The sequence below is a fragment of the Psammomys obesus genome, unplaced genomic scaffold (assembly GCF_907164565.1).
Source record: "Psammomys obesus unplaced genomic scaffold, mPsaObe1.curated_primary_1811, whole genome shotgun sequence".
NCBI lineage: Eukaryota > Metazoa > Chordata > Mammalia > Rodentia > Muridae > Psammomys > Psammomys obesus.
Window position 1 is genome coordinate 1 of NW_026593265.1, and position 10,009 is coordinate 10,009.

Below are 10,009 nucleotides of genomic sequence, written 5' to 3' on the forward strand. Positions count from 1 at the left end.
ACGGCGTCGCCTAAAACCACCATCTATGTTCATATGGGGGGGGGGGGGGGCATGTTGCCTTCCTATGCACCAGCCCCTGCTGGTTTCTACAGCTGTCCCTGGAGGACTGCCCTGGCCTTTGACCTCGCTTCCCCTCTAGTTAAGATGTCCTCTTTGCTCACATGGGCTGGATCCTTTGCCACCTAGGTCTTTCTCAGATCTGTCCCTGGTTTGGACTCATGCTCGGTTGCGACCCTTTGTGCACTGTTGTATATTAAACAACACAACTGGTCTCTGCCCAGTGGTTGCTGGCAGCAGGCCCCCCTCCCCACCCAACACACACACCCTAGTTATAGCAATGAGGAATGTCTCCAGGGCCATGAGCAGGAAAGAGAGCCCCCACTGAAAGTCACTCATTTAATACACAATACAGAAAAAGACTACCATGTGGCCTTTTTTTTTTTTTCCTATTTAATTCACCTGTTGACTCCTTTTTTCTGCCAATTTCAAGAGTTCATACCTCATTGGTCTCGTTCCCAATTGCAGGTCTGGTGACAGGAATCTACTAGGATGGGCTATCTGGGTGGACTTGGGTTTTAATCTGTGAGATTTTACATAGTTCCCTGGAGCAGTTCTCAGTGGGGTCACGTCCTCCTTTGGGGGTTCAACAACCCCTTTCCCAGGGGTCACCTAAGACCATGGGAATACACAGATATTGATGTGACAATTCCAAACAGGAGCGAAATCCCAGTTATGAAGTAGCAATGGAGATAATTTTCTGGTTGGGGGTCGGCACAGCGTGAGGAACTGTATGAAAGGGTCACAGCGTCACAACGTCAGGAAGGTTGAGGACCACTGCTCTAGAGGCAGCCTTAGACTGCAGAGTGCAGCTTGTAGGGGCAAAAAGAATGGACAGTCTTCGGCAAAGATGAGCCAGAGAGCCCAGAGGCTGTGGACGTGAGGGTGGCTTGGGTTGGCCTCCATGCAGCCCTGTCCCTGCACCTCACCCTGGGTCTCAGGCTCACCGGGGCTCTGCCTCTTCCAGGCGGGAAGACAAGCTGCGAATCCAGAACGGCTGGCTGTGCCACCTGGCCCCGGAGATCATTCGCCAGCTGTCCCCCGACACAGAAGAGGACAAGCTCCCTTTCTCCAAGCACTCGGATGTCTTTGCTCTTGGGTAAGTGGGCCACACCCTGGCCTTTGACCTCCACAGTGTGGGTAGAGCCCCTGCATAGTGACACCTTTGGAAGAGTCAGGGCACTTGTGGTAGGGGCAAGATGATAGGATTTCTGAGTGAGCTTGAGGGACCTGAGGGGGACATGATAGAAAGAATGTCTGTAACATACTTGTCTGCCTGGTTTCTAACTGATTATGGGACCATGACAAGTTACCCTACTCATTCATTCATTCATTCATTCATTCATTCATTCATTCATCCATCCATTTGTTCATTGTGTATCAACTTGCTTTTACGTTGCTACAATGTCCCATGTGTATCAACTTGCCAAAGAGCCACTTCCAAGATGGCTGCTCATGCTCAGTCAACTGGGGACCACAGGCCATTCTGCTGTGTGGAGGCCACCGGAGCATGCTCCTAACATGCCAACAAAGAGCTTGTTGCAATTGTGAGCTAAGTCTGCGGAGTCACACACATAGCTCCCACCATGTTTAAGCTTTCTTTTGGAATGCCATCTTTACGTGCAGCAGGCTACTCTGGCCGAATGGAGGCAGGCTTGATGAAGGCTGGGTGACCGCCACATGGGGGCGTAGTGGTCACTGCAGCAGTCAGGAACTTCGGGTGTGGGCTCAAAATAAAGAGGCCCTTTGCGGGGTGTAAGTGCTACGGCTTAGCAGTGGCGTCCTCTTCCTCGTGTAGCTGCGACCAGGTAGCAAAGAGGAGTGGTGTTCGCCAAGGGAGCGGCCTCGGAAGTGAGTTGTGGTTGGGTTTTGCAGACAAGTTGGGTATGCCCACAGTGAAGCTGAAGAACTTTGAAGCCAGATGGAAGGCGGGCGAATCTCCACATCTGGAGCTGGGGGAAGGAGGTATTTGCGACTGTCAGGAGCATCTGCAGCCACAGGGAAGGATGAGGAGCCCTTGGAAGCAGTGCAGGTTCTGAGCAGGAGCACCCAGAAGGTCTAGCCAGGAGACAGCAGCAATACTGTGTGCCAGTTGCCAGCATGCAGGAAGCCGAGGCATGCTGAGATACACAATGAGAATCTGTCTTAACATAATGATAAAAAATAATGGGTCGACGGTGGTGGTTCAGGCAGCGTTTGTCACACAATCATGAAGACCTGAGTTTCTTACCTTAGGGTCTATATAAAAAACTGGGTAGCTGGGTGCTGCGGAGGCTGACACAGGTGGGCCCCTGGAGCTCAACAGCTAGCCAGCCTAGCGGAATTGGTGAGTCCGAGCCCAAGGAAAGACCCTGCTTCAAACAATAAGGTGAAGAGAAATTGAGGCAAGATGCCCAACATCACCTCCGGCCTCCACACATTTGTACACACTTGTGCATGTTCATTTATATACAAGTGTATTACATACAAGTGTATTTACATACACACATAAGCACATATAACACACACACCACCACCACCACCAAGAGATGAGAAAATGCAATCAGGAAATAGCTGTGCTCCATCCCTTAAATAGCCACACTAATCCTTGCCTTATTCATGAGATGGATTTAAAAAGTGGGGAGACACTGGCCAGGGAAGCTGCAAAGTTGTAGACTTGTGCAATTAGACCTGTCATCCCTAAAGCACATTAGAGAGGCAGTCAGTCTCCTGTAGAAAAGCACCCCACTGTGCCCTCACTGCCAGCCTCCAACTGTGCATTCTGAGATCTCAATCCTCAGAGCTCATCATTTCAGCCCCTTGAGAAGCCATCACTTGCTCTTACTAGTTAATGCCCAAATCTTTATCTAGTTAGATATCATTATCTGGAACCAAATTGCAGTAATTAAGTTAGTATATTTTTACTGTGAATTTAGTGAAAGAAAAAAAAATGTAATTAACAAAATGTACTAGCGTAAGTAATTGGTTTCTCACTGGAGTTTTCTTCTATAACATTTTTTTTTCTCCTCAAAGTGAATTTTCCTCTTAAAAGTTGGGTTAGGAAGGAAGTTTTAATGAGCCTTTTATCGGTGACACCTTCGGATTGCAAAGGACCCCATGCCCTCAGACTCCAACCAATTAGGAGCATCCCGTTGTAGAGAAACTATACAGAGTAAGAGCACTGAGCACCACATTGTGTTTTCCTGTGTGTGGTAGCATACAGTCTTCACCAAAACCTTCCAGAGTGGGGTGTGCCACACACATGTACACAAGGAAGAGAAGGACGGAAAGGTCATCAGTGAGCTGGAGTCATTTCTCAGGCTCTGGGTGGAGGGACTGGGGACATGGACCTCACCTGGTCAAGGAGGTGTTGTGAGCTGTTTGGTTTGTTGTAAAAAGCTCACTCCCTGCTCAGTCCCTCCCTGTCTACAGGAGTCAGCTAACCTAGGCGAGGGGTGGTCCACCAGGGCCAGAAAGTCACCAAGGAGGCAAGAGGCTCGGCATGGAGTGTTTGCCTACCACTTATGAGGCCCTGCACCCTGTCCCAGCAACTCAAAATCAAACCAAGCCTGCGTTCCTCCAAAGACTGTGTCAAGCTGATCTTCATGCTCCCACACTGATTGATTGAAGGGGTAAACTCAACATACACCAGGCACTGGGTCCCATCCCCAAGCCCCAAAGAAAATAAAACACAGAAGGCATTTTTTTTCATTTACTTTTTATTTATTTTTAACTTTTTTTTAAAAAGTTTTTTTTTAAAAAAATCTGGAATTATATTATATTCTTCAATATAACCTGCTCAGTCTGTGTAATGTTATTTGTATGTATGTTTTCAGAGCTGATCACTTGATGTTGGATAACCAATTGGTGAGCTCTTCCCTGGAGAAGACTCTTTATCCTGTTCTCAGCATCCTTGGTTGCCTGTAGTTCTTCGTGTAGGGTTGAGGCCTCCTGGGCTTTCCCCTGTCCACTTTGACATGTCTGTTGCTGTTGTCCTGGTTCAGCTCATGTTTGTACAACACAGTTAGGGACTAGATAGATGATTTTGTGAGGTCTAGGCCATCTAGGGCTTTGTGGTTATTAGCACTTTTCGCACTTGCAGAAATCTGAAGTTTGGTCCCCAGCACCCAGGCAGCTCTCAACTGTAACTCCAGAATTTCTGATGCCCTCTTCTGGCCCCCACAGGCTCTCACAGTCATGTGCATATACCCACACATACGCTTAGCTAAAAATAACACATAATTTTGAATAAAATAAAGTTGTCTATGAAGATTTGAGTTAAAACTGTCCTTGATCAGTCACAAGAATGCTAGAGTGCTTTGTGTTCCTTGAAGGAAAGCCAGAGGCCTCCCTGGGGAGGAGGAAAGGTATTTCTTGAGGTTAGTGACCTGCTTCTCAGGATATGGAGGTCGCTGGCCACAGTATGGCTCAGTTACATGCCAGCTTCCCCATGTTCATCCCTCACCACACTCACCACTGATAGTGCCACATAATGGCATTTATGTGCCATTCAGCCATTACCCCACCCATGGCCAACCTCTCTGCCAGCAGCCTTTCTCCCTCTATTGCATTGCTGTGATTTATGGGGCATGTGGCATGGCAAATATCCACGGAGCAATCCTAGCACTGTATCCAGATGCTTAGTGTCTCACAGAAACACCTTTTCACGGACGTGAGAAGGGAGTGGCTTCACCACATCATCTTACTAGCATAGATCTAGGCCAGTCTTCATCATATCACAGTCTTTTTTGTTTGTTTCTTTCTTTCTGCCATTTTACACTATGATTTATCCTTACAGTGTGCAGGTATGAAAACAAAAGCTCCCCATCCCACTATTCCCCATGAGCATGTTGCTGGCTTTCATGATCATCCTCCATCCATGCATATAGAGTGATTTTAAAGACCCCATAGACATTCTTTGTCCCCCCCCTTTTTTTACACTTAGAGTGATCTATTGAGAATTTTTCATTCCAGCAAAATGTCGTGTAAATGTTCTCAAGGCAATATGGTTGCTGTTTTATTTTAAGGATTTACCATAATGCATACATCTTCCGGCTATGTATAAGTTGTTCTGCTGTTTCTACATTTTTCAGCATTTTTATATATAAGGCTATAGAAACAAATATAGTTGTTTCAAATACAGAATTTAAATATAATATTGTAAATATAAGGTCAGAGATGGCCACTACATTGTGTTAAATTATTTAGATAGAAGTGTATCCATCCTGGCATTAAAAAAGGTATTCTGGGACAACAAGCCCCTAATGTCTAACTTCAAGAGAGTTTTAAACAAAACCCAACCCCTTGGGAGAGACTACAAAGGGGAATGGCTGGTCGGGACCAGCCTCTGTTTGTGCAGTGGGTGGAGATGGGGCCGCAGGGTCACAAATGACACACCGAAGCCATGTCTTATTAACTGTGTCTGCTATCTCACAGCACCATCTGGTACGAGCTCCACGCCAGGGAGTGGCCGTTCAAGACCCAACCAGCAGAGGCAATAATTTGGCAGATGGGTGCAGGCATGAAACCCAATCTCAGCCAGATTGGCATGGGAAAAGAAATCTCGGTAAGTCCCATGAGAGGCTGGATTTGGGGGATAAGGAGAGAAGCAGCCAAAGTCCTAGGGTTCCTTGGTCCTGTGTGTGAAGGTTATAGGGGCTTTCCCAGAGAATGACTTAAAAGGTGACCTGTGTGGAGTTTAAAGGGTAAATTCTCAGCACTATGCCTGCAATCCCAGGTGCCCGCCACTAGGGGCGCGGTAACATTGCCCTGTTGGCAATGGATTGCTGCTTCGGATAAACCAATGGATAACCTACCTGGTCCATTAAAGCATCACCGGCAGTGCCAGCGCTCATTTTCACTTGCCTCTTGCAATAGCACTGAGCCATTTCTCCAATTCCGAGTATGCTAGGCAGAAACCAAGAAGCCTGGCTGTAAATGAGCAATCTTCCCCTTAAACACAATGGGAAGAATCCTCTCTTGAGATCAGAAGACAGATAAGCCAAAGAAGGCAGTAATCACCCCAAGGTGTTCATCAGGACCACCAGCCTCCAGAATCCTCTTCCTGGACAAGGAGATGGTGAAAGTTAGTTTTTCTCTTCTTTATCCTCATGGAACATCCACTAATACAGTGGGGTGTAGCTAGCGACTTCAGGATTTCCTTCTATCCCTCGCTTTCAGGAAAAATGCCAAGAAACTCCCTGAAGGTACTTTTTGTCCCAATATGTCTTAGGCCTTCGAGCACAGAACATTCCTAGCTTACTGGAGGGACTCATCAAGTACATGAGAAGAGGGCTAAGAGGGAGAATGGGGGCGATGCGGTGAATGGGTGGAGAGACAGATGACAGATGAAGATAAGTAAGTGGATTGATACAAAGGAATGGCTATGTGGACTCACGCTTTGTGGACAGATAGGTGGGTGAATGGGTGTATGAAATGTGTGGATGTGTAGGCGGGTGATACACGGATGGAGAGATACCTTAGCGAATGGAAGGATGGGTGGAGAATGAGGGTGCGTGAGTTCATATGGACGGAGGGGTGGGTGCATAGACACTTGTGGAAGGAGGATGGTGTGGGTGGCTGCTGGATAAATAGAGAGTGGACATTAGATGAAGGATGAATGAGTAACTTGATATGGATAGGTGGTAGATGGTGGGAAGATAGATGAACAGATGTTTGTATGAGTGGGTGGATAGATGGTAGGTGTTGAGTGGATAGGTGGATGGATTAGGATAGCTGGGTAGGTGGATGAGTGGGTAGGTGAATAGATGGTAGATGCTAGATAAAGGATGAATGAATGAGTCAATGGATGGGTAGATAACAGGCAGACCGATGAATGGTTGGGTGAGATAGATATGAATATGGATGAATAGGTAGATGCTGGCTAGTGAGTGGATACATGGATTGGTAGGTGGGTGGATGGATGGATGGATGGATGGCAGGGATAGCCATGTATATGAGTGAGTAGGTCGATGGCTAGTGAGTGGATGAATGTGTGTGTGTTTGTGTATGGGATGGCTGTGTATAGATTGAGTAGATGGATGGTGGCTGGTGATGGATAGATGGGTGGGTGGGATGGCTAAGTTTATGAGTGAGGAGATTGATAGTGGCTACTGGGGGGATGGATGGATGGATGGATGGTGGGCAAATGCTGAGTAAATGGATGGAAGGGTGGAGAGAAATGGGCCAGATGAACCCATGGTTAGAGCCAGAGCAATGCCCAGGTGCTGAGACTTAGATGAGGACTCAGTAAAGTCACCGCTTAGGTCCAGTCGTGGCTCGCTGGTTTCTTCTAGGACATACTTCTCTTCTGCTGGGCCTTTGAGCAGGAAGAACGGCCCACCTTCACCAAGCTCATGGACATGCTAGAGAAACTGCCAAAGCGAAACCGCCGCCTGTCGCACCCCGGACATTTCTGGAAGTCTGCAGAGTACGTATTTCCCTTAGCACCTCCCCCGCCCTGCCCTAGCCTTTGACCTCTGTCTCCTATTTTCTCTCCTCCTCCAACCTTTCCTTCAGCTGGCCCCACACCACGTACCCAGCCACCACACTTCCCTGCCAGTGTCTGTTCAGGGGAGCCCGTTATCACCCTGGAGCCCCACAGTGTCTGCCTGTGGCTGGCTCAGTGGCCTCTGGCTTAACTCTTCCTGATGACAGATGATATGTCAGTCTGAACAGTACATGGAAAGATCAGGTCCCGTCTGTCATGTGACTGGCATCTCCCCCATGAAGCCTGACTGGCAGGGCTCCTCCCGTGTGGACCAGCAGCTGCCCCATCATGGAGATCACAGCTCCCAGCGTCCTCCATTGAAACAGAAAGGGCTCGCAGCTCTTCACCATCCTCTTTATCTACTTCCTTCTTAGAAGGCCCCAAGACCCTCCTTGCTCTTGCCTTAGCTGTGGACCCAGTACCTCCCCCAAGACCAGGAACAAGCATTTCTCCCTGGGGTCCATTTCTTAGGCCTGCCTCCTTAACAGCTCTCTCTTAAAGGTGAGAGGGAAGCTGCTTAGGAGACCCCATTTCCTATTATCCTTCTAGGTACTCCCAAGTGAGCTCACACAGACTCAGGTATACACACACAGGTGAACATAAATACAGTACTACAGAGAGAGAGAGAGAGAGAGAGAGAGAGAGAGATACACTCAGCTGTACACACACCTGCATACATATGAACACTCTGTGGGAGTCCCAGGGGCTCACCCTTTCCCTGGATGATTAGAAAGAACACAGAGTCTGCTGTCAGAGGGACACAGGTTGGGTTTCCTCTCAGCCTTTGATAGCCCTGTGGCTTGAACATATCCACTGGCTTCTCTGAACTATGATTTCATGCTCTGAACATTGAGGGCAGCATAACCCATAGCAGGGGCGCTGTGAGGGCCCAGTGAGGTCATGTGCTTGGCACTGGGCACACTGAGCCTCAAATAACCAATGCTCACTCTGCCCTGGCAACCGCTGTGTGCCAGGAGGAAGTTAAGAGCCTTGGACTGGCAGCCTGGTGGCACTTTGACTAATCATACAAGAAACAGGCAGGAGGCAGCTCAGACAGGCTCCACTCTGGCTTCTAAGAGAGCCTGGAGCAGGGGGAGAACCGGCTTGGGAGTTCAAGCAGGGCCTCAGAGTATCTGGTGCTATAAAACTCAAAGGTCCTTTGAGCCGGCACCCAATGGTCCATGCGCAAAAACATTCATCTGAAGAGAAGGGCTTAAACTCACTGAGGGCTGAGGAGGAAGGAAGCCTAGTTTTCTAGGCTCTTCTCTGGACATAAACCAAAGAAGAAACAGAGGATGGTTGTGGTCCTGTGTCCCATGATACTGGAAATCCTGTGGAATTTTTCATTCAGCTTGTCATTAGTGTCAAACTCCTGTGGGGAGTCAGATCTGATTCTGATTGTGCAGGTCAGCTCCTGTTGTCACTGTCAAAGCCTGTGACACAGGTCTGGTCTCAGCCAGCGGGTCTCTGTCTTCAGCAGCGTGTCAGACTTCTCCCAACCTACACACTGGGCTACCTACTGTAGTGAGGGAGTTCTGGGTTCAAATTCTGACCCTGATGCTTCTAAGCTGTGCACCATTGGGCAAACCACATAACCTCCCTGAGCCCCAATTTCCATTTGTAAAAAAGCATACAAAAATGCCCATGGATAAACATCTTCACAGGCTTAAATGAGATAAGGGACAGGCCACACTCAGTTCAGAGTCTAGCACACAGTAAGACCTTTGTCAGTAGAAGTCCCTTCTGCTTGGCAAGGGCAGGAGCCCACTCGAAGCCACCCTCTGAGAAGGTGTTAGCCCACAAAAGATGGCACGATGGGACCCATATCCCTCTTCTCTACCCTTTCTTCTCTCCCCCTTCCAGGCTGTGACCATGGACACGGGCCAGCATAAGCTGCCTCGCCCCCAAACCGCCTCTTCCTCCCTGCTCTGCCTCCTGCTATCGAAGGAGGCCCAGGCTCACCACCAAGGGGGTCCCAAAACAGCTCAGCCTGGGAGACCTGTGATGACACCGCCGAGGCTTCCCACACCTTGGACGTACACCCCTTTACTCAGGCAGGATCAGGGACCACTGAGCTAGGATCAGACTGAACCAGGGAGGGTCCAGCGCACGGCTGGAGAGCTGCGGACTGAACACACCTTCGGGCTGTGGAGACCCAGGTGCGTGGCCCCGAGGGCAGACTCACCCACCACCGCGCCAGCGTACATGCGTGTGTCTACGCGTCGACAGGGCCACCTGCTTTCCTTCCACCTGGACAAGCCTGCCCAGCTGTGGAGTGTCCCAGCTATGCTGTATCCCAGAATGCAGGCCACGAATGGAACCAGGAACAACACACCTACTCCGCTCTGTCAAGACTCCCAGGGCAAGGTCAGGGTGGGGAGGGGGCGGGCTAAGCTTGCACACATCTGTTTTTAGAGGGCCTATTCCAAGCTGGAAGCTGCCAGTGGCCCTTGGTGTATAGCTCTGAAGGACAGCAGGCAGTCC

General features: G+C 49.1%; 1 long non-coding RNA gene across 1 annotated transcript; it reads left to right on the plus strand.

The window, feature by feature from the left end:
* Positions 1-1,057: 1,057 nt before the first annotated feature.
* Positions 1,058-9,632, plus strand: LOC129683547 (uncharacterized). The gene is made up of 4 exons (XR_008721174.1): positions 1,058-1,156; positions 5,473-5,602; positions 7,332-7,465; positions 9,389-9,632. It is a non-coding gene; the product is annotated as an uncharacterized LOC129683547 (long non-coding RNA).
* The last annotated feature ends 377 nt before the right edge of the window (positions 9,633-10,009 follow it).